This window comes from Elephas maximus, chromosome X, assembly GCF_024166365.1.
Source record: "Elephas maximus indicus isolate mEleMax1 chromosome X, mEleMax1 primary haplotype, whole genome shotgun sequence".
NCBI classification, from domain to species: Eukaryota; Metazoa; Chordata; class Mammalia; order Proboscidea; family Elephantidae; genus Elephas; species Elephas maximus.
The window spans coordinates 55,958,073-55,982,287 of NC_064846.1; the positions used below are offsets into that span (position 1 = coordinate 55,958,073).

At 42.5% G+C, this 24,215-nt stretch overlaps 3 protein-coding genes across 9 annotated transcripts in view; 1 reads left to right on the plus strand and 2 right to left on the minus strand.

Moving 5' to 3' along the window:
* The window catches only part of LOC126069623 (protein BHLHb9-like), a 283,683-nt gene that overhangs the window by 238,088 nt on the left and 21,380 nt on the right, over positions 1–24,215 (minus strand). The window contains exon 1 of one of the 6 annotated variants that reach the window (XM_049873213.1): positions 5,196–5,209. The exons of 2 other annotated variants lie outside the window; for them this stretch is intronic. The gene's annotated coding sequence lies outside the window, so the exon portion shown is untranslated. Of the gene's footprint in view, positions 1–5,195; positions 5,261–5,378; positions 5,393–5,428; positions 5,478–24,215 lie in introns of those variants that run through there. 3 more of the 6 variants (XM_049873209.1, XM_049873218.1, XM_049873216.1) reach the window with 3 other exon arrangements.
* The window catches only part of LOC126069639 (protein BHLHb9-like), a 241,386-nt gene that overhangs the window by 98,080 nt on the left and 119,091 nt on the right, over positions 1–24,215 (plus strand). The window lies entirely within an intron of this gene.
* The window catches only part of LOC126069641 (protein BHLHb9-like), a 53,680-nt gene that overhangs the window by 8,054 nt on the left and 21,411 nt on the right, over positions 1–24,215 (minus strand). Inside the window, exon 6 of one of the 2 annotated variants that reach the window (XR_007515989.1) lies at positions 15,984–16,306. The exons of the other annotated variant lie outside the window; for it this stretch is intronic. The gene's annotated coding sequence lies outside the window, so the exon portion shown is untranslated. Of the gene's footprint in view, positions 1–15,983; positions 16,307–24,215 lie in introns of those variants that run through there. 2 annotated transcript variants of the gene reach the window in all.

Consider the following 24,215-nt stretch of genomic DNA (forward strand, 5'->3'; position numbering starts at 1 on the left):
GAGGAAGAGTACTGAGGGGAGGAGGAGTAGATGATGTTAGACATGATGGGGTGGTAAAGTAGTTTAGAAAAGTTGGACATTTGGGATATCTTTAACCTCTGCCTCATAGGAGCCAGTTTGTGTTAATCCTTATAAAAGAAATTAGTATATTTTGGGGGAGTTATTTTATTTCCTTTTCTATGTTATCTATTCTTACATCTATTATAAACACCTATTGGTCTTGCAATTATACGGAATAAAAAAATGGCAGGGAAACCTATGTGTTCTCATCCCCACCCACAGGAAAGCAACTCAGCTTTACAATGAGGAACATCCCCAAGGTACAGGAAGGGAGACAAGATGTCAGGGGATCCCCTTTCACAGTATAACAAGGCCCATTTTCTCCACCTTCTAAACCACACTGATTATTATCAAGATTTTAAATTTATGCCTAGTAAACTGACAAAAAACAAACAAACAAACATGGTAGCTGTCTAAGGCTGGGTTCTCTAGAGAAGCAAAAGCAGCAAAGTGTATATATATATAAAAAATATAAATATATATAGATAGATCTATATCAAGAGAATTGCTCACGAAATTATAGAAGCTGGAATGTCCCTAGTGGCATAGTGGTTAAGTGCTACAGCTGCTAACCTAAAGGGTTGGCAGTTTGAATCCACTAGTTGCTTCTTGGAAACTCTATGGGGCAGTTCTACTCTGTCCTATAGGGTCGCTATGAGTCGGAATCAACTCGACGGTACCGGGTTTGTTTTGGTTTGGTGGAACGTCCCAAGTCCACAGGCCAGGATAGTGGCTTCTCCTGATTCGCAGAGCTGCAGGGGTTGGTGAACCCAATATTGGCAGGTCAGACAGCAGGGCTATTGCTCACAGGCTGCAAAGATGGGTGAATCCCAAGATCAGCAGGGAAGACGGCAAGTAAGCTGCTAGCTCAAGACCCAAGAAGTGGAGGTCAGATGAATGGGAGCCAGGTGCAGGATCCAGAGTAAGCAAAAGCCCACGAAACTTGCCAGGAAGTCCACTTATATATTCAATGCAGGTCACACCCCCAAGGAAACGCCCTTTCAACTGAAAGCCTACTCACAGCAGATCCCATCATGGAGGTGATCATATTATATCAAATCTCATCCTGGAAGTGATCACATCATCATACGACTGCCAAGCTACATCATAACTGCCAAACCACTGAGGATCGTGGCCCAGCCAAGGTGACACATAACCTTAATGATCACAGTACCTCAGTTTCTATTATTGTGCTTTGCCCTGATTAATAGTAAGGTCTTACAACAGGAGGTAGTGTATACTGTGTAGCTGTATGGACTTGGGAGCCACACAGCCTTGTTCAAGTTTTGGCCCTGCAAATTGCTTTGTGTGCCTCAGTTCCATTATGATTAAAATCGATTACAAAGCACCTCCTCATAGGCTGTTGTGAGGATTGAATGAGTAAGTATAGCTTTGGCATATACAACAGTGTTGGGCACGGAGGAAGTCAGCAATAAATACTAACCATTTTCAACATTATTTTTATTCTAAAATTGACCGTTAGTGTTTCTACTGCCACTTTTATTATTGTCTGGATTTATCTTGATACACATGGACTGACTTTTCCTGGAAAAAAGCAGTTCAGAAAATTGTAAGTAATATCATCTCATTGTTGTCCTTAAATATACAAGTGACATTCACATAGTAAATTTCTGAAAACAATATCTATATTCAACTCTTAACGGTGCCTACCCATGAAAAGTAGACTTTTACAAGTTTCTAATTACTTTTTTCCTTTCTTGAATTTTCCATTTTTACCTACGTCAAAGATGTCTTGGTTTTCGAAGTGAAAAAAATGGTAAGAACAAATAAATATCTCAGCTAGCTATGGGTCGGAATCAACTCAATGGCAATGGGTTTGGTTTTTGGTTTTCCACCCATAAGTAGAAGGAGCCCTCGTGCTGCAGTGGTTAAGTGCTTGGCTGCTAACTGAAAGGTTGGTGGTTTGAACCCATCAGCCAATCTGTAGGAGAAAGATGATAGCCAATTAAAAGAACATTCAGAAAAATGTTTGTAACTTATATCTCCCACAAAGTGTTGACTCACTTCTATATCAAAGTTTAAAACAGAAAAGCATAAAAACTAATTACCCATTCAAAAACATGTACGGAATATCAACAGCTTACAGGAAAAAATGCAAATTGTCTTTAAACATATATAAAGAGGCTCAAACTTGCTTTTAGTAACAGAGATGCAATTAAAACCACACTAAGATAACGTTAGGAAGCCCAGGTGGCACGATGGTTAAGTCCTCAGCTGCTAACCGAAAGATTGGCAGTTTGAACCCACCAGGTGGTTCCATGGAAGAAAGACCTGGCAATCTGCTCACATAAAGATTACAGCCTAGAAAACCTTACGGGACAGTTGTATTCTGTCACATACGGTGGCTATGAATCAGAATCGACTCAATAGCAATGGGCTTAAAGACATGTCGAAGTCCTAAACCTCCCGTACATGTGAGCATGACCTTGTTGGGAAATAGGATCTTTAAAGATATTATTAGTTAACATGAGGTCATACAGGAGTGGGTGGGCCCTAATCCAATATGAGTCGTGTCCTTATAAAAAGAAGAGAAGGGACACAGAGGGGCCTACAGGGAAGCGGCCATGTACAATTGGAGGCAGACATTGCAGTGATGTACCTACAAACCAGAGAACACCAAGAATTGCTAGGAACCATTAGAAACTAGGAAGAGGCAAGGAAGGGCCTTCCCCTAGAGCCTTCAGAGAGAGCATGTCCCTGCCGACAAGCTGAATTCAGACTTCTAGTCTCTAGAACCGTGAGACAATAACACAAATGCTTCATGCCCGGCTGCTAATCTACAGGTTGGGGGTTCAAACCTCCCCAGTGGCACTGCAGAAGAAAGGCCTGGGGATCTGCTTCCATAAAGATTACAGCCAAGAAAACCCTATAGAGCAGCTCTACTCTGTAACACATGGGATCACCATAAGTAGGAAGCAGTTCAACGGCAATGGGTTGGTCCTCCTATGTTACCTGCCAGTTAATCCTTGGTGCATATTTCCCTGAGCCTTGAAAAGTGATTTACTACACACAGGGTTGCAAGCTAACACTACATATGAGGGACAGACATCTGGATGAGAGATAGGAGATCTACCTAGGCCCCAGTGCCACACCTAACCCAGTAAGTCTAGGGAACCTTGGATAAGGCACCTGGGCTCATCTGGCCTCACCTGTCCAAGGGGCCCAGAGTAGCTCTGCTCCTAACCAGCAACGCCTCAGGGACAGGGGAGTGGGATTCCCATCTGAAAAAGTGCTCTGAGCTCCTCAAAGGGAAAGTAATTCACCATGGAAGTGCAGGGAATGATTTTAACACCCAAGCCATCTACTGCATAGTAACAGTGATGATCACTGCCTTTTCATTTTTATAATTATTAACTTTTTGCTTTACTTACAGAAACATCCTCTGCTACATGGCAAAATCACTACTGAGGCATAGTTTCCACCCAGAGAGCTATGATTGCTGCCTAACATCAACCACCATGGGTTGCCATCATTCAACAAGTGCCTTTTTCTTCTTCCTAACTGGACTGGCTAGGAGTACAGTACTGGAGACGTGCTCAGTTCAACCCCTAGCTGTGTCACTTACAAACGGTGTGACTTTGAATACTTTACTTCACCTTGCAGTATCTCAATTGCCTCATCTTGAAAACTAGGATTATATAATACTCACCTATAGAAGAGAAAAAGATTTAAAAAATAAATGGTCAGACTGCGGCGGGGAAAACGGTGGACCAGAAGGCGGGAGAGGAGAAGCTGGAGAATCCGCAACGAGCTGGAGCCACAGGAGGACCTGAAGAAGAAACAGAAAAACCTGTGAAAACTAAGACTGTTTCTTCCAGTAATGGAGGGGAAAGCGCCAGTCACAGAGAATATTGGGAGGAAAAGTGTTACTGGACCATTGCCTGAAAGTAAATTTAGATAAAATTAAATACAACTGGTTTTGTCATGGGCATTTGTTTTGTTTGAAGCCATAAAGCAGTTTTGCATTGTTATCAGTAGATACAGATGCTTATCTCTTTAAAAGTAACCATTTTTTGAAATTTTAGGTAAACGAATACTTGATATAGCTCACTTCACCTTAATGGGTCTTGTCTGCCTTCACTAGTCTTCGAAGAACAACCATTTGCTACCAAAGTAAATCAGTATTTTGAAAATAAAAATAAATGGTCAGGAATAATATTATTCTCAGAATTCTACTACAGAGAACATTGGGACACAATGAAATGGGGGTTTATCCCTGCTTGCTGGTACATTTCCATCTATGCTCTCTGCTAGCTCTGCTATTCTATTATGCTAACGACAGAAGCATGGCGTTCACAGAAAGATGGGGGAAAAGGCGGAAGGAGGAAACAACATTTGCTGAGTCCCACAGATGCCACAGGCTGTAGGGTTTTATTTTCAGACTTTTTCTCTCCAAATCGTCAAAGCAATGCTCTGGGGCAGGCATCATTAATTCCCTTACAGATGGGGAAATGGGCTCAGAGAGCAAAGTGCGTTCTCATCTCTAGGGAGTTGTCAAATGGACACAGAGGCCAACTTGAAGGAGCTTCCACTGGCCACTTTGGGGACAAAACAAACATGAAAACAATGATAGCAGCAGATGGTAAACCTTTGAGTAAAATAGGAATCTATGAGTTTTACTGATATAAATTAATACACACATGAATAGATAGGTATATGGATAGATGAGGGAGAAAGGGAAGCTGTAGTCTACATTCGAAGGATAATTAGTAAATCTAGACAGAATTAGGAAAGCAACACTTGACAACTGTCATAGTTATAAGTGGTTCATGGGAGAATCATAAATGGGGGCTCAGTCTGCACCAAATCCCACAGCAGTCATGGAGCCCTCTGGTACCCACAGAGGCCACGTAAACCCAGGGAAAACAACAAGCCTCACTTGGTTCTTAATATCCCCTAGGAACTCAATGGGACCGACATGATGCACATTAACTGCCTCAAGTATTCCTCACCATAAACACTCCCCGCAGCTGCGGTGACACACACACACACACACACACACGCACACACACACACGCTCTCTCCAGCTGCAGAGATGCACACACATACATGCACACATGATCTCTTCCCCTCTCTGTCCCTTTCCTCCCAAGACCCTCTCTCATCGCCCCTACCTGTGTATGGAAACACCTCCAGGACACCCCTGGAGAAGGACACCAGGCTCCCTCAGGCCGGCAGGGACCACAACAGCCCGTCTCTCTCTCTGACGACACAGCAGGACACCGAGTCCCAAAGCAGGAAATCACCCCTTGGCTCTGGGGCCCCTTGTCTCCCCACACCCACGGCGGAGCACCCACCTCCTCTGCTGAGTCCCAAACACCTGATGGCGAGAACCTGCTCCTCTTACCGGGTCTTATCCTCTATTGAAAAGTCGTCACGGTCGCCATCTTTACGTCGGTTTCTATGGCAACCGCGAAGCACCGGAAACGCCTCCGCTCAGTTGTCCCCCCCCTTCATCTGTCACTGAAAGCAGAACACCTGGGCCTTTCAGACCGCGACCTGACAGAGCGTTCTAATTAGAGCAACTAGACAGGGACCCTATGGGGCAGTTCTACTCTGTCCTGTAGGGTCGCTATGAGTCGGAATCAACTCCATAGGAACAGGTCTTAACAGGTACAGACAGGGACCCAGGCGATCGGTGAAGTCTGCCCGGTGTGGTGGAAGAAAGCATGCTCCTGTTGTCAGAAATTTTGTTTGCTTCATAAAGAGACCAAAAGCAAGCCCATTGCCATCCCGTCGATTCCGACTCATAGCGACCCTATAGGACAGAGTAGAACTGCTCCATAGGGTTTCCAAGGAGCACCTGGCGGATTCATACTGCAGACCCTTTGGTTAGCAGCTGTAGCACTTAACCACTATGTCACTAGAAACATTTCAGTTTTTATAATTTCGTGATATAAATCTATCTATCTATCTACCCTTTATTGCTTTTGCTTCTCTAGAGAACCCAGCCTTAGACAGCTACCATGTTTGTTTGTTTTTTGTCAGTTTACTAGGCATAAATTTAAAATCTTGATAATCAGTGTGGTTTAGAAGGTGGAGAAAATGGGCCTTGTTATACTGTGAAAGGGGATCCCCTGACATCTTGTCTCCCTTCCTGTACCTTGGGGATGTTCCTCATTGTAAAGCTGAGTTGCTTTCCTGTGGGTGGGGATGAGAACACATAGGATTCCCTGCCATTTTTTTATTCCGTATAATTGCAAGACCAATAGGTGTTTATAATAGATGTAAGAATAGATAACATAGAAAATGAAATAAAATAACTTTCCCAAAATATACTAATTTCTTTTATAAGGATTAACACAGACTGGTTCCTATGAGGCAGAGGTTAAAGATACCCCAAATGTCCAACTTTTCTAAACTACTTTACCACCCCATCATGTCTAACATCATCTACTCCTCCTCCCCTCAGTACTCTTCCTCTGGTCTTTGGGTTCTGTAAGTTACTGCAACATCTTACAGAACTCACAAACCATACATAGAGTTAAGAGTTAAGTGGTTTATTAGGTAAGTAACAGGGAACAACTCAGAATCAGGAACAACTCAGGATACAGTTCTTGATCGGGATAGCTTCTTCTTGCCCTCTGGTGTTGGGCCCTGCTCAGGGCCTTCTCGGGCAAGTGTTACAACTCTCAGCTCCGTGGGTAGGGAAGCCCCACCTCAGCTGTCTGGCGCCAGTCTCCTGGTTCCTGCAGTCTCGTGCTGCTATCGCTCTTGCTACTGCTGCACAGCCATCTTGCTGTTTTCTGTGTTCCAGCTCCTCCTCTCTCTCTCTCGTGCCTCCTTTTAAGCCTAGCGGGATGGCAAAGCTGACCAATCTCCTTGTTAGAGTTTCATATATCTTATTTGCATGGTCCCACCCCCACAAGTGCTCCACACACCTTATTTGCATTAGCAGCAAGCAGTCCAATCCCCTTGAGGGGCCATAAGCACCTTATTTGCATAGTCCCACCATATCTTTGTGTGGGAGTCACAAAGATTATGGCTAGGAGGGCCATATTAAGTAATTCACTGCACCGCAGGCCACCCCCTGGCTCTTCCAGCCACTGGCCCTTTCATACTTGAAGAATTAACTTCCCCCTCTGTCTTAACCATCTAGTGCTGCTATAACAGCTAGATAGTAGAAATAACACTGACACTGTGAGCTATAGTTATATCTGTGTGTGTTACCCCATTTAATTTTCAGAACAACTCTAAGAGGTTGGTTATATTACACCCCCTTTTTACAGATGAGAATTTAGGCACAGGGTGAGGTTAAATTGTGCAAGATCATACAATTAGCAAGTGGCAGAGTCCAGAATCAAACTCAGGCAGTCTTTCGCCAGAGCCTGTACTCCTAACCTCCTCACTGGCACAAGGAAGGCATAAGGTTTGGGGTACAAAGGTCCCAGTGATACTGGGATTTACAAGAGCTGTCTGGGTTCGGGAGGTGCAGGGCTTTTGGAAAAAAAAGATATTTTTTCCTGAGAGAAACAGCAACATCCATCCTAGGACTAAGAGGGTAGCAGGAAACTGCCCAGAACTCCAGGGTAGAGAGATGTCCTAAAGGCCCTGTCTCAGGATAACCCGTTTTCATCAAGTCGATTCCAACTCATAGCAACCCTATAGGACAGAGTGGAACTGCCCCCATAGGATTTACAAGGAGCGGCTTATGGATTCAAACTGCCGGCTTGTTGGTTAGCAGACGAACCCTTAACCACCGTGCCACCTTTCCTTCATGGACTGTGTCATTATCTCTCTCCTTCCTCCCTGTGGGCAATGCATGTAAATATGTACTTCCACTTCAGAGAAGCTGGAGCAGAAATTTGAGGAAAGAAAACCTACTTCCAGAGAGGAAGTTGGTGCATTAGGGATAGAAGTGTGTGTGGGGGTGGGGGGAGAGGAAGGGAGGGCATTTCAGATAGACAGCTTGACTGAAGGTTTGGGGCACAGGGGCAGCAGGTTGACAAAGAGGAAGTCTGGATGAGATCAAGGCCTTGCCTGAGCTGGGAGATACTTGGCTAGAAGCTGGAAAACATCTGCCACAAGAACACTGGGCAAGCTTCTTCCTTACTTTGTGCTTTATGGTCACCTCCGAAAACAGAGAAATCCGACAGGATGGTTGTTAAGGCTCTTTTTGTAAACTAAACAATTCACAAGTGCTGACCAGGTGGCAGGCAGAGAGCTGATAATAAGGCTATCTTGGGGCTCTCGTGTTCAAAGATGACATTCTGCTGTGGGGAGAGTAGGGTCTTGTGGTTCTGTGGTCTCCCTCAGGGTACGCCTTTAACACTGCTCTCCTCAGCTCTCAGAGAGCAGGGCCCTCCTACCATTACATCACCAGTTTTCTTTGATGCAGGTTAGGGTGATAAGAACAGCCAGGCACCACTTCTCCTGCTTTATTTTGGTAGGGGTCGGGGACAGTGTCTCACCTTGCCTGATCAATGTTTGAGGTTTCTGCCCTTGGATATGCCCACTGAGGGGGGTGAAATGTTCACATCCAGCCGCTGGCTCTCCCCAGCACGGGGGTTAGAGGAGGGTGGGGTCGCAGGGGCGCTGCATGGAGGGGAATTCTGCCATTAGTAAGAGCATGATGCCAATAAAGGGTCATGAGCAGCCAAGGGGGATCCATATTTTAGGAAGCTAAGCAGCAGTTAGGCACTAGGGCCATGGGGTAGAGACCGCAAGCCAGGTTAGGTAAGGATATCAGATCAGTTCAGAGACAAGTACTGGGACAAAGCATTAGGGGTGGAGAGTGACTTACGAAGTCTAGAGATATTCCGAGGGAAGGCACATAAGTTAGTTGGGGATGAGGGATGAAAAACGGCATCTTCAAGGCCACTCCCTGTGAAGTTCCTGCAGCTGCTTCGAGGGATTCTTCTCCACAGATGATCACAGTTGCTGATGAGGGAAGAGGAGAGAATCCAGGAATCACCACCTTGGTCCTGTCTGTCCCCACCCCCACCAGCAACCCTTGTAGGAAGTGTAACTCATTCGGGACATCAGTGAACTCGATGCCTTTTTAAGTGTAAGTGACAGTCAGAAAGAGAAGTGGCATATGGGAAATAATGCCACTTTTCAGAGCTAAGCCCACGTGAATCCCACAGCCCCAGCCTCCATTTCTAAAATGGTATTAACATTTTAAATTTCAGACAAAGGGTATGAACATTTTAAATTTTAACTGATTCTGCCAAGTGAAACTTAAAATTATTCTAAGAATTTGAAGTAACAACTCACAGTACGTAAGAAGGGCCTGTTTCCCAACATTCCTTCTGTCATGGATTGAATTGTGTCCCCCCAAAATGTGTGTCAACTTGACTCGGCCATGATTCCCAGTATTGTGTGGTTGTCCATCATTTTGTGAACTGATGTGATTATCCTATTGTAAATCCTAACCCGTATGTTGTTAACAAGGCAGGATTAGAGGCTGTTATATTACTGAGGCAGGGTTAAGTTGTATTTCGAGTCAATCTCTTTTGAGATATAAAAGAGAGAAGCAAGCAGAGAGACAGAGGGACATGCCACCAAGCAAGAAGAACGAGAAGGGGAGCACATCCTTTGGACCTGAATCCCTGCACTGAGAAGCTCCTAGACTGAGGACAAGGACCTTCCCCCAGAGCCGACAGAGAAAGCCTTTTTTTTTTTTGGAGCTGGCACCCTGAATTCAGACTTCTAGCCTCCTAGACTGTGAGAATAAATTTCTCTTTGTGAAAGCCATCCACTTGTGGCATTTCTGTTACAACAGCACTAGATACAAAGACACATCCCATCTAAAAAATGTAGCTTATCTCTATTCAGCATTTCCACTTCTGAAGATTTATCTTATCATTTAACGTATTATCTGAAGTTTTGCATGAGCCTTTCTGTAGTTATTGTGGCTGGGAAGGTTTTCATGGGTTAATCTGGCATTTCTGTTGCTCTTAATGAGGATTCTAGGTTGATAGTGTTTTCTTATCTTTCTCTGGAGTAATTTCTATGTCCAGGATATTAATCTTATGTCTGTCATATGCATGACAATGCTTCTTCCCACTTTTTCATATGCCTCTTATTGTTATTTTTGAAAGCAAAGTATTTTATGTTTCAATAGGTTTTTATGATTAAGGAGGTAATAAGGTTCACGTTTAAAATGTTAATAAAGAATAGCTGGAGACCATATCGAGCCAGTCCCCAGGTTGATCAGTGTTAGAGGACAGCCCCTGCAGTGGAAGCTCCAGGAGCCGGTGAAGCACAGCTTGGGCTTTAGGGTAAATCTAGTATTTCAGTCCCTGCTCTGCATTTTCCTAGCACTGTGCTCTGTGGCAAGTCATTAACCTGCCCTGACTTTCTGCTTTCTTGTAGTTAGAAAAATGATAATAATTTCAATTGTGAAAGGTACCATAAGGATTGAGGGAGATGAAAGGACAAGTTTCATCCATAGAACAGCAGATTGGTTACTTCGAACCTGTTCCTCAGATCTCCTCCATGTCCAAACCTCGGCTTGTCCCTGGACACCATGGCTTCTCAGGGACCAGCCATATAGTGATTATTGCTGAGTAGGTGATTAATCATGACTTCCAATTTCTTATTTACACTCTCTACATTTCCAGATTAGAGAAAATATCAAAATTGGGTCTGTGCCCTCTTTGACTCCAAAACAGCAATAGCCTCCTTCATGGATAAGAATCAGCATAAATCCTATCCCCAGAATGTGAACAGTAATCAAATCCCCATTTTCCCACTTAAACGTCATTTCTGACACCAGCTGCCTGTGGGGTACTTTCTTGCTCTGACCCTAGCCACCTGGAGTTAGGGTGGATCTCGTAAATTAAAAGGACACTGTCCTTCAGACTGCCAGAGAGATGCCAGCCACAAGTTTGGGGAGTCCGCAGGACACCCCAGAGTTCTCACCTCCTGGCCACAGATTTGGGCTTTTTCCACTACCCCTACAGGATGCCAGCCACAAGCACAGGCCCTCTCCTCCCCCCTGCCCAGGTGCCCTCACTTTCACCTGCTCGTTCCCCTTTCTCCTTTGGGTTCGATAATTCACTGGAATGACTCAGAGAACTCATGAAAAATACTATACTTACAATTATAGATTTCTTATAGCAAAATGGTACAAATCAGGATCATCATAAGGAAGAGACGTAGGAGCGAGATCTGGGATGGTTTCCAACATGAAGCTTCCATATCCTGAAGAAGGTACATCACCCTTCTTATACCAATCCTTAGTGCTCCAGGATTTTATTGGCCAGTCCTGCGTAACAGGCTAAATCATGCCTCTTGAGGCTAGTTGAGTTCGGCCTCCTAGATGAGTCTTTTCTGGTTTGGCCAGCCACCACTCCTTAGCACAAAGCTCCAGGTGTGGTCTGGAAGTTTCAGATAAAGGCACTTCAATTACTCCCAGGTTGCTTAACAGGAACCAAGGACAAAGGCAAAAATTGTTTTCCATTACCACATACCTCCTTTCTTTCGTTATGTTGTACAACATATTTTCCTTTCACTATTTTGCACAACAAAATGTCCACTGTTGCTAATTCAGGTTTTAACCTCTAGATATGTTTCAGTGTATATAATATCATATAGGTAGGTTCACAGGAACATACATACTCTTCTTCAAAATTTGGATCACTATATATGCTTTGTTCGATTCACTTTTTGATTGACACACCTCATTACTTTTTGTACTTCTTTAATATTTATATGTTTGTGAGTCATAGCTCTCTGAATCATTATACCATAGACTTTGAACAACACTAAAACACTATTTTAGCATTATTTATTTCTATCCGAAGAATTTGCCTATAAAATAAATTCCAAATATTTTTTCTGATAATTCACAATTCTTTATATGTGACATTTTTATTAGGGATAGACAAGGTCTTTTTAAACTTCCCTTGATTTTTCTAGTTAAATTTGTAAAATAGTTAAAAGCTTTTTCAGGGTCACACATCCAGTTTTAAATTCCCCTGGTGTCTATGTCATACCGAGAAGGTACTGAAACAGCCAGCCCTCTTGTGAGCGAAGATGATGGTGAAGAGGAAATCCCTCCCCTATAGGCCCAGATGTAGAGCCACATGGTCTGGCCTGTCTGGGAGGTGTATGTGCGGTCCAGAAAGAAGCACAGAAAAGGTGACCACCACGGAGGAAAGCAAATGAATATTTAGAGAATTACTTTAAGCCAGGGGCCACCTTACATGACAGCTCGTTTAAGCCATTATCCCTATTATTCACAAACACAGAATTAGGTCTGAAACTTTTTCCAGCATGTCCTGAAGCCTTCAAGATTTTCAATGCTGGAATCCCCAGTGGTCTGGTATTTAATGCAATGTTGTGTATTGATCAGTTTTTTCTGCTATGAACTGTATTATTTTTAAATTTAAAAACAATTTTTAAAATTTAAAAACAATTTCTGCAGTGCCAAAGGAAAAAATTAAAAGTGTGAAAAGTTTGGAGTAAATATTTGCAAACAATATTACAGACATTATGCTAAATACATGAACATAAAAGGCTTTTGCCAATCACTAGAGCGATGGACAAAATATATCAACAAATGATTCACCTAAAAGGGAAAAATTCTTCTCTAATAAATATCTAGACAGATGCCAAACCACATTAGCTGAAGAAGCAAAAATCATAATAAGTGAAAAAGGCAATTTGAAGAAAATCATTTATGTAATTTCAAATTTCGAAAAGAATATACATGTTGTTGTTTGTTGTTAGGTGCCAGTGAGTCAATTCTGACTCATAGTGACCCTATATGACAGAGTAGAACTGCCCTATAGGGATTCTAAGAAGTGACTGGTGGATTCGAACTGCTGATCTTTTGGTTAGCAGCTGAGCTCTTAACTACTGTGTAACCTGGGCTCCGCCCATGGAAGCAGCAGTCTCGAAATCAAACTACATATATTGCATTGGTCAAATCTGCTGCAAAGGACCTCTTTAAAGTTCTAAAAAAGAAAAGATGTCACTTTGATGACTAAGTTGCACCTGACCCAAGCCATGGTATTTTCAATCATCTCAAATGCATGCAAAAGCTGGACAATGAAAAAGGAAGACTGAAGAAGAATTGACACATTCATATTGTGGTGTTGGCAAAGAATATTGAATATACCAAGGACTGTCAGAGGAACAGAAACCCTGGTGGCATAGTGGTTAAGAGCTATGGCTGCTAACCAAAAGGTCAGTGGTTCAAATCCACCAAGCACTCCTTGGAAACCCTATGGAGCAGCTCTACTCTGTCCTATAGGGTCGCTATGAGTTGGAATCAACTTGACAGCAGTGGACCTGGTTTTGGGTTCAGGTCAGAAGAACAAATAAATCTTTCCTGGACAAAGTACAGCCAGAATGCTCCTTACGAGGTAGGATGGTGAGACTTTGTCTTGCTTACTTTGAACATAACATCAGGAGGGACAAACTGCTGGAGAAAGACATCACGCTTGATAAAGTGGAGGGTCAGTGAAAAAAAGACACTCAATGAGATGGATTGACACAGTGCCTGCAACAGTGGGCTCAAGCATAATGATGATTGTGAGGATGGCACAAGACTGGGAAACATTTCCATCTGTTTATACATAAGGTCGCTATGAATCAGAGCCCACTCAATGCCACCTAACAACAACAATACGGTTATACCAACTCAATGTCTTTTGTTACTTTTGGAAATTTCTCTGTCATGATATCTTCAAATACTGCTTCTCCATTGTTCTTTCTCTTTATTTCCATGACTTCAATTTAACAGGTGTTACATTTATTCACTATATTCTCTTTAACTCTCCTTTGGTATTCTCCATCATTTTGTCTCTTCAGGAATCATTCTGGATATTTTCTTCAGGCAAATCTTCCATTTCTCTAATTCTTTCTTTAGGTGAGAAACTTGCTTTTGAATCATAACACCAAACATTCAGGGTGTATTTTACTATTCCCCTGGAGCAGAAGAGGGAGGTGTGAGTGGAGATGTTAAACAGTTTATCCCAGGTCACCCAAACTGAAAATGGCAGAGCAGAGACTAACATCTCAGAATGGACCCTCTGCCCAAGACCTTCCCTCTGTGCTTGCTCTCTCCTGGGCTGCAAATGCTACACGCCTCCCATCTCCCTGGAAGTCTTCCAGCCACTGTTGCACTCTGCTATCTTTCTTTTTAAACCATAAAAATCAGTGATGTTTCTTCACTAAACCAAACCCGTTGCTGTTAAGTTGATTCCGACTCATAGCGAACCTATAGGACAGATTAGAACTGCCCCATAGGGTTTCCAAGGAGCAGCTGGTGGATTCAAACTGCCAACCTTTTGGTTAGCAGTCAAGCTCTTAACCACTGTGCCACCAGGGCTCCTGTTTCTTCACTAGCCATGATATTTTCTCAGAATTTTTCTGGCATTCAGATTATTGATGCATTATTCCCAATTTCAGGGAGCAATCACCAAGTCAGCTCCTTTCAAAGAAAGGCAAGATGCTAGGGTGTTTTCCGAAGGAGGTGTGGCAACTGGTCTGAAGATGGCAGTTCTAACATTCATCCTTCATCCCTCCAGGAGCCAGATGGATACATGGCAATGAGTGATGCCCTCATGGGCCACTGAGTAGGCAGTAAGTGTTATGGATTGAATTGTGTCCCCCCAAAACATGAGTTGCAAATTCTAACCTCTATGTCTGTGGTTATAATCCTACTTCGGAATGGGTTATCTTTGTAACGCTAAAGAGACAGGATTAGTGCAGGGTGTATCTGGAGTCAATCTCTTTTGAGATATAAGAGATTAAACAAGCAAGTGATATAAGAGATTAAACAAGCAAGTGAATAAGAAGAGGTGGGAAAAGAGAGATGCCAAGCAACGTGAAGATTGCCCAGAAGCAGAAGATCAAAAGAGACAAGGACCTTGCTTGCTCCAGAGTTGACAGAGAAAGCTTTCTCCTAGATGCAAAACCAAAAAACCAAAAACCAAAAACAAAACCAAACCTGTTGCCATAGAGTTGATTCTGACTTACAGTGACCCTATAGGACAGAGTAGAACCGTACCATAGAGTTTCCCAAGAGTGGCTGATGGATTCAAACTGCCAACCTTTTTGTTAGCAGCCAGGCTTTTAACCACTGTACCACCAGCCGGCACCCTGAATTTGGACTTCTAGCCTCCTAAACTGTGAGAAAATAAGTTTCTGTTTGTTAAAGCCACCCTCTTGTAGTCATAATAGCACTAGATAATTAAGACAGTAAGTGACCAGTCAGCATGGTGGCAAGTACCAGTCAGTGCAATACATAATTGTGTATTCAACTATGTCATTCTCCTCCTTCTCTCCAACCTGATAGAGTGAGGAATGCTAACATCCATTGCCATTGAGTTGATTTAGATGTGTGTGCTCCTCTCCCATTCTTTCTTTTGATCCCAGTTTCCATCTCGCATAAAATATGGTAAGTGGCTGCTGAATTTGATCCAGAGTCTATGCAGTATCCCCTTCAACCCGATCGAGGTAAGAGAGGACAAGGAGGCAGCTGGGTGGGCACAGGGCAGGTGGAGGGTCCAGGCTGAGCAGGAACTCCAGCCTCATATTGTATTTCTCTTTCCCCTCCCTCTGCCTGAAGTCTCTGTCAGAAAATGCAGGCCAAGGTCCTTGTCAAGAATGTCAGCACTGCCTTCGAGTTGAAGAAAGTCAGTGGAAAGACTCTCAATGAAGAGTGTGTGTCATGGCATGGCCAGGACTAGCTAGGGGCAGGAGGGCACGGTAGGGGATGGGTCTGGCTTGATTTTGGGTTTCAGAGTTCCTGGTACTTACCCAAACTCTCTTGTCTTTTCTATAGATATTGATCTTTGACAACCCACTCTGAGCAGAAGGAGCTAACATCAAAAAAAAAAAAAATCAAACTGCCAAAGGTAATGCAGACTCAAGATATGTAGTGTGCCCACACTCAGACCCACTGCTTCTTCCCTCGCCGTTTGTCCCCCCACCGCCTTGGCCTCAGAGTTACTGACTCCCATCTCTGTCTGTGCAGGTGACCGAGAACAAAGGATATGAAGTCCCCCAGCAAGCTCTTGACCTCCAGAGACTCCACTCAGACCCAAGTATGACTGACAGCAGTAATTCTAGGGCAGGTGCAGGCAGAGGGCCCTTTCTGGGAGGGAGGATTAGAGGGCAACTTAGGTAGGTGTTGGTGCTGGGGCTGGTCCAGGCAAGCCCCTATCTTCCTTCTGATCCCCTCCTCTTGGCTTCTTCAGGATGTGACGATCCATGAGATTGAAATGGGGCCAAATCTTAGAAACTGCATGGCTGCTTCCGGGCAGATCTATGAAGAGAACATGCCCAAGGTGAGGCCTTAGGCCCAGTACTGAGATTCCGGGTTAAGAGGAAGGTGGGACAGATGGGGTGGAGGGCAGATTTATTCCAGATATCACCTCTTAAGATCTTCACTCTAGCTCTTCACTCATCATAGCTTTATCCTTCAACCTAAGCAACAATAAACCCTACCGGTTGGTTGGCCTGCCTGATACCATGCAAAAGGCCCCCAATATCAAGAACCTCAATCTCTCCAAAAATGAAATGAGAAGCAGTGGGTAGTCTGACAAAAATCAATCAATGTAATACATTGTATTTACAGAATAAAGCACAAAAGCCACAGGAGCACATCAATAAACAAATAGAAACACTCAATGAACTAGAAATAGAAGAAAATTCCTCAATTTCTTGATGGTAAAGAGCATCTATGAAAAAACAACATTAGTGAGGGCATTAGTGGTTCAGTGGTCAGTAAGTGGAGGCTTGGGTGTTGCTATCATACTGAACAGGTTTCAGCGGAGATCCCAAGTAAGAGAAACTAGGAAGAAAGCCTTAGTGATCTACTTTTGAAAATCGGCCAATGAAAACCCTATGTATCACAATGGTGTGATTCACAACCAAGCACCAGGATGGCGCAGGACCGGGCTACATTTTGTTCCATTTTGCATGGGTCACCACAAGTTGGGGGCTGATTTAATGGCAGCTAACAACAACATCATAATTAATGGCGGAAGACGGAAAGATTTCCCCCTAAGATCAGGAACAAAACAAAGGATGTCCACTCTCATAACACAATTCAGCATTTTCTGGAGGTTCTATTTAGAGCAGCAACAACAAAATAACGAAACAAACAAATTCATCTAGATGGTAAAGGAAAAAAAAAACTGTCTACTTGTACATGAAATGGTACTATATAGAGAAATAATAAGAAATTGTCTAAAAATTTCAGCTAATAAATGATAAGTGAGTTTAACAATGTTGCAAGATACCAGAAAAATATACAAAAATCAATTGTGTTTCTCCACATTAGCAATGAAAAATTGTAAAATAAGCTTAAGGAAACAGTTCCAGTTACAATAGCATAAATAAAAGACTGTAAAATATTTAGTATAAATTTAACCAAAAGTATAAAACTTATAAAATGAAAACTGCAAATTATTGTTGAAAGATATTAAAGAAGACCTAAATAAATGGAATCTTATCCCCTCTTCATGTATTAGAAGTCTTAGTATTAAGATGGCAATAATACCCAAACCGACTTACAGATTCAAGAAAATCCCTATCATAATACCAGCTGACTTCTTTGCAGAAATTGGCAAGCTGATCCTAAAATTCATATGGAAATGCAAGGGATGCAGAATAGTTGAAACAATCTTGAAATCAAAAGATGAGCACAGATGGATGAGTCACACGTCCTAATTTCAAAACTTAATACAAAAGCCACAGTAATCAAGAGTATGTGGTATTGGCATATGGTCTACATATGGATCAATGAAATAGAAATGAGTGTTCAGAAATCAACCCATACGTTTATGGTTAATTGACTTCTGACAAAGGTGCCAAAACAACGCAAAGGGGAAAGAATAGACTCTCAACAGATTGTGCTGGGACAACAGGATATCCACTTGCAAAAAAAAGACATTTGATCTTTTCGTCACACTCTAGACAAATATTAACCCAAAATGAATCAAAGATCTAAATGTAAGAAATAAAACTATAAAACTCTTAGAAGCTCATTGTTGTTGTATAGAAACCTGACTGATTTTTATATGTTGACCTTGTATCCTCCCGCTTTGCTGATAGCTCTAGTAGCTTTCCTGTGGATTCTTTGGGGTTTTCTATATACAGGATCAAGGAGCCCTGGTGGCGCAGCGGTCAAGCTCTCGGCTGCTAACCAGAAGGTTGGTGGTTCAAACCAACCAGCTGCTCCATGGGAGAAAAATGTGGCAGTCTGCTTCTGTAAAGATTTACAGACTTGGAAACCCTATGGAGCATTTCTACTCTGTCCTATAGGGTCACTATGAGTCAGAATTGACTCGATGGCAATGAGGTTTTTTTTTTGTTGTTATATATAGCATCATGTCACATGTGAAAAGGGAGAGTTTTACTTCTTCCTTCTCAATTTGGATATCTTTTATTTCTTTTTGTTGCCTAATTGCTCTGACGAGGACATCCAGTACAGTATTGAATAGTGGTTGGGAGAGTGGGCATCCTTGTCTTGTTCCTGATCTTAAGAGGAAATTTCTCAGTCTTTCTGCACTGAGTATGATGTTAGCTGTAGGATTCTCATAAGTACCCTTTAACAGATTGAGCAATTTCTCTTCTGTTCCTAACTTGTTGAGTGTTTTTATCATAAAAGGATGTTGAATTTTGTCAAATGCTTCCTCTGCATTGATGGAAATGATGATGTGACCATTTTCCTTTGTTTCATTGAAGATGAAACAGGATGGGGCAACCTTTTGTTCTGTTATACATAAGATTGCCATGAGTCAGGCAACTAACAACAACAAATGATGGTGTGTATGTATTACAGTGATTGATCTTCTAATGTTGAACCACCCTTTCATTCCTGGGAATAGAAATTTCATTTAAAGAAGAAATACAAATGGCCAACAAGCACATTAAAAGGTGTTCAACGTCATTAGTCATTAAAAACAAAAAAACAAACCTACTGCCATCGAGTTGACCCTGACTCATAGCGACCCTATAGGACAGAGTAGAACTGCCCCATAGAGTTTCCAAGGAGCATCTGGTGAATTCAAACTGCTGACTTTTTGGTTAGCAGCTACAGGTCTTAACTAATACGCTACCAGGGCTTAGTAGCTCATTAGTCATTAGGGAAATGTAAGTCAAAACCACGATGAGATATCACTTCACCCCCCCCAAGAAGACTATGACAAAAAACAAAACAAAATAAAACAAAACAAGTGTTGGCAAGGATGTGGAGAATTGGAACCCTCATCCATTGCCGATGGGATTGTAAAATGGTGCACCCACTTTGGAAACAGTGTGGAGGTTCCTCAAAAAGTTAAATACGGATCAATGCTGTGTAAGTCTCAATTAAGCACGGGTGGGCTTGATAGAATTCTGCTGTCTTCCACTATTGTCCTATGTCTATATAATTACAGAAATCAGGGTTGGGATAGACATCAGGTCTTGATGTCAGATTCCATCCTGTGACTGTACATAGATGCTTCCTAAATCCAACTTAAAGTTTCTTATTTGGCTCTATTGTAAATATGCGGCTACATTTTCCTATCCTGTATTTACATGTATATAATAATTAATAAAAAAAACTTTTCCAAAATGATCTGAGACCCACAGATTTTTGGAAATTCTGCCATCTCTTCCTATTCCTTACTCCAAAACATCATGACTTCCTTTCAGTCAGCTCAGAAACACAAACACACAGTCTCTTGTCCTTACTGGTATATTCCACTTTAACCATAATGCAAAATCTGGTCTGTTGAGTTTTCTTCAGCTTGTTTTTGTAGCCATGAGACATTACAGGGACCTAGCAAAATTGTCTCACTGCTTGTATAGCATTAAGTTTGCCTAAGCCAGCAAACCAGAAAGACCATGTCAAATTCATTTTGGACATACATACAAAGCTGCAGTTTCCTATACAAATCAGCAAAAGAGGTGTTTGTGAAATGGCAGTTTTATTTTTTTATAACTATAATGTATGTTTTCTTTTCTCTGACCTTCCTGGAGATGTGCATACAAAATACAAATACAGTAAATCCAATTAATACAGATTCCACTCTTTTATAGATTTTGTAATTCAGGTGAGAGGAAGGTATGGTATTTAAGCTTTGCAATATTTCTCTTTTTAGTGCTTATTTAAAAGAAGGATATGTTGTAAACTAATATGTAGCATTTTATACCCCCTTTTATAATTTATATACACATATTTCATATATTAATGTTAAGTGTATACATATACATTAAAATGAATCTCCTGAGGTCCTTAATTAGATTCAATTTTGACTCTAATTACTGATAGTACTTGAAAGTATTTAAATGGCACTTCAAAGAGATCTTCCATGTGCTCAACTTTTCATTAACTGAGGCTGACTTTCCATTTTGTCTGTATTAGTAAGGTTGAATTAACATTAATTTTCTTTGGGGAATCTGGTGGGTGATCAGAACAGAGAGACTGGAGCCAGACTGCCTGAGGACAAACCCTGGCTTCACCACCTACAAGCTCTGTGACCTCTTATGCAAGCAATGTAACCCCTCTGTACTTCAAGTTCCTCATGTGTAAAATTTGAAAAACAATAGTGCTTCCTCCGTAAAGTTACTATTATAAAACGAGTTAACCTTTTAAAGCACCTGGCATATAGTATTAGCTATACTAATTTTTTTCCAAATAACAACTAAAACTCATTTATTAGGTTTGCTTTAACTCCCTTTAGACCAGATGAAATTAAGTCATCAATGCTTCCCTGTACCCACTGCTTAAAACCAGAAAAAAAAAATGTCCAGTCGATCTCGACTCATAGTGGCCCTGTAGAACAGAGTAGAACTGCCCAATAGGGTTTCCAAGGATGTAAATCTTTACTGAAGCAGACTGGCACATCTTTCAGACTGCCACATCTTTCTCCCTCAGAGTGACTGGTGAGTTTCAACTGCTAGCCTTCCGGTTAGCAGCCAAGCACTTAACCACTGCAACACAGGGCTCCTTTTACCCACTGCTTAGGCTCTTGCAATGGTTCTGTTGCCTGATTAGGGTCCATGCCCTGCAGCAGTCGAGCCAATGAAACATACACCAAGTCAGAAGGAGTGAGAAAGTTTATTCAGGAGATATATTCATCACCGGGGAACCTACAGCAACACAGCCTGTCTCTATGGAGTCCCAAAGAGCAATTTTACATTACACCTTATATAGAATTTTACAAGGGTTAGAAGTGTCTTTGTAGCCCACAGATGGCATGGCTGGAGGAGTTATTCATTACAAGATAGTGACAAAAGACTCTTCATCAGACTAAAGAGATACATGCTGGACATCTCTTTATCAGGCTAAAGATATACATGTCAGACATCTGGGCTCTGATTTCCCTTTGGGGAGTTGTAAGTCACAGGTGGTTGGACAGAACAAAACAAAGTTATTTGCATCAGATTAAAACAGAGAACAAAGTCATTAGCATTAGGTCAAAACAAAGTCATTAACAAAGGTATGCAAAGGAGGAGGTAGAGGAAGGAGAAAAACTTATAGGTTAATCATGGCATTAGTTACATCAAGCTCTCACTTGCCCCTTTGGAAAAAGGAGAAAACATGTTGGCAGTATTAGGGTCACAGTTCCTACAGTAAGGCAAAGGTTATGCTTTTAGAGAGGACCTATTTTATGGTCAGAACCTATTCTAGGACACTTAACATTTTATTGTTATGTAGTAATTTTTATGTATTAAATTTAAAGAATTATCAGTTAAAAACACATAAAATTAGCACATTAAAGAGGGGTGGGGTAGGTAAAGTCTAAGCTTCTGTGCTTCTGAAGGTCACCTGGAGGCGCCCCTATCACTGGGGAGTCCAGTAATGTGGACAATCTCAGATCTTCAGGTCACACTAACACTATGATTTCCTGAACTACACAAACCAGAACACTACAGTCATTGGACTCTACTGTCAGGAGGCCAATCCAGCCCTCCCAGACACATGAGCATTGTGGGCTCCTAACGCTGCAGTTCACGTGATCCATCTTGCGGATGCTGCAGTCCTGTGGTAGGAACAATCCTGGTGACATGTGCACCATGGACTAAAACCCTGGGGTCATGTGGTCTCTCTAGTCATATGTCTGCTATGGTCATGTGGTAAACCTAGCTCTTCAAATCGCAAAAGCATTGTGGACTCCTGAGCCCTACTGGTCATATGGATTCTTCTGTCAAGTGGCCCCCACTGGCTACCAGCATGTGGAAGGCTCAGGTTCAAACTCCCAAAACTACTGCTGTGGGTTACGTGGACGGTATAGTGGTGTACCCCTCCCCCATGGTAATGTGGCAGGCTCTGTCCTCTTGTCACATGATCCTGTGGGCTGGTGAACTCTTTGGTCCCATGCATCTGCAGCTAGTGGCCCCTACCATTATGTTGCAGGCAAGCCCTTGCACTCCTGTGAGCACTTCAGGTACCACACCGCTGTTGGGCATGTAGAGCCTTACGGTCATGTGCCATCCTGTGGTCATGTGACAGGTTCAGCTCTCAGTCACGTGAAGACTGAAACTCCTGAGTCTTGAGGCGAGTGACTCCAGCAGGTAAGGGGCTGGCAGTGCGGTAGAGCATTATAACCGCAGGTCACGTGGATCCCGTGGTCACGTGACCCTCCCCTCTCGTCACGTGCCAAGCCCCACCCCGTTATCCGTCTCCTGAACTGTTGTGCGTAAGTAGCCTTCTGATAGAGTTCTGCGGCTGCGGAAGATTTTAGAATCGTGTTCTGTGCTCTGCCTCAGACCGAGCTTTGATCAGACTGTGGCTCGGATCCCGACCGTTCCATCAACTTTTACATCTTCTGGCGGAGGGCAGGTGGGGCGCTAGCCGGTACTAGAAGTTTATTCAGAAAATTGGGCGCTTAGGAGCAGCCGAGCGGCCTCCGGCCAATGCCTGGCCAATTCAGGGAATGCCCGAGAGGGGGTTGGGCGGAGGTAGGGGGACTTCTGAAAGTGGCCACACTTTCATAGGCTGGCAGAGAAATTCTGTGGGTGTGTGCGACCTGATCCTGGACTCCCAAAAAATGTTGTTGGTAGAGAGAGAAGAGGAGGCGGACCAGTTGGGGAGCGGTGTGATTTTCATGGACTTGTAGATCATCTGTCATCTGCCTGACACAGTGCTCTGGAAGCCTGGTGGGACACCCTCTTCCTCACCACTCCCACAGTAAAAGCCTACACTTGCCTAGCACCCTGTCATATTCGCTGTGTGATGTGATGACCTCTCTGTCCCTCCTCTGACCATGTTTTTATTAAAGACAGTTTTCCCAGTAATCATTCTAAACATGTGCTCAGGGAAGAAGCAAAGCAGAGAGAAATGGAGGGAGAGAGAATTTTTTTTTTTTTTTTAAGAATTGGATTTTCAGTAAAAGTGTCAAAGGAGCCTCATGTGAAAGTTGAAAATTTATTTCTTATACTTAATTTGAAGTTCTGTAATTTTACAAAATACATTTGGAAGTGAATCACCGTAATCTTTTTGTGTTCTTCCCCCCCCCCATTCTTTGTTACTGTCTTGTGCTGTGCAGTGGAGTAGATTCCAACTCACGGCAACCCCATGTGCTACAGAGTAGAACTGCCCCACAGACTGTTCTTGGTTGTAACCTTTACAGAAGCAGATTGCCAGGTCTTTTCTTCTGCAGTGCTGCTGGGTGGGTTTGAATCATTTTGGTTTGCAGCTGACTGCAAACTGTGCTACCCAGATACACCCCAATTCTCAAAAGCATTGCTTTTTAGATTCCTTGAAAACTCCTTGCTTACCTTCATGTGGAAAATAATAGTGAATGACTTAAGAAAAAATATTAAATATAATTGTAGGTGATGCTCACTCGTGGAACATCACGAAAGTGGCACTGAATGCAAAAAGTTGATCAAATAACAAGATCATGCTTACGTTTATGGAGAATTTAAGTATTGTTTTACAGGTGGTTAAAGAATATTGTCACTTGTGATATTTTACATGTATCTTAAACTATTCACTTTATTTTTTTCTCATATCAGCATTTCCACATTTGTGCTGCAAAACACTAGGTCTGAGAGGCTACAACCACAAAAGATGAGCTCTACTATACAAAAAGGGTGGGACCTTCAGAACTGAAGGTAAAACGATTTCCAGACTGTCAGATTTTTTAGATAATATGCTGATATGCAATATGAATCTCCAAGGGAGGGATCATTTCCCCAAACTCTATGGGAATGGAGCATTTTTCCACAGAGTATTT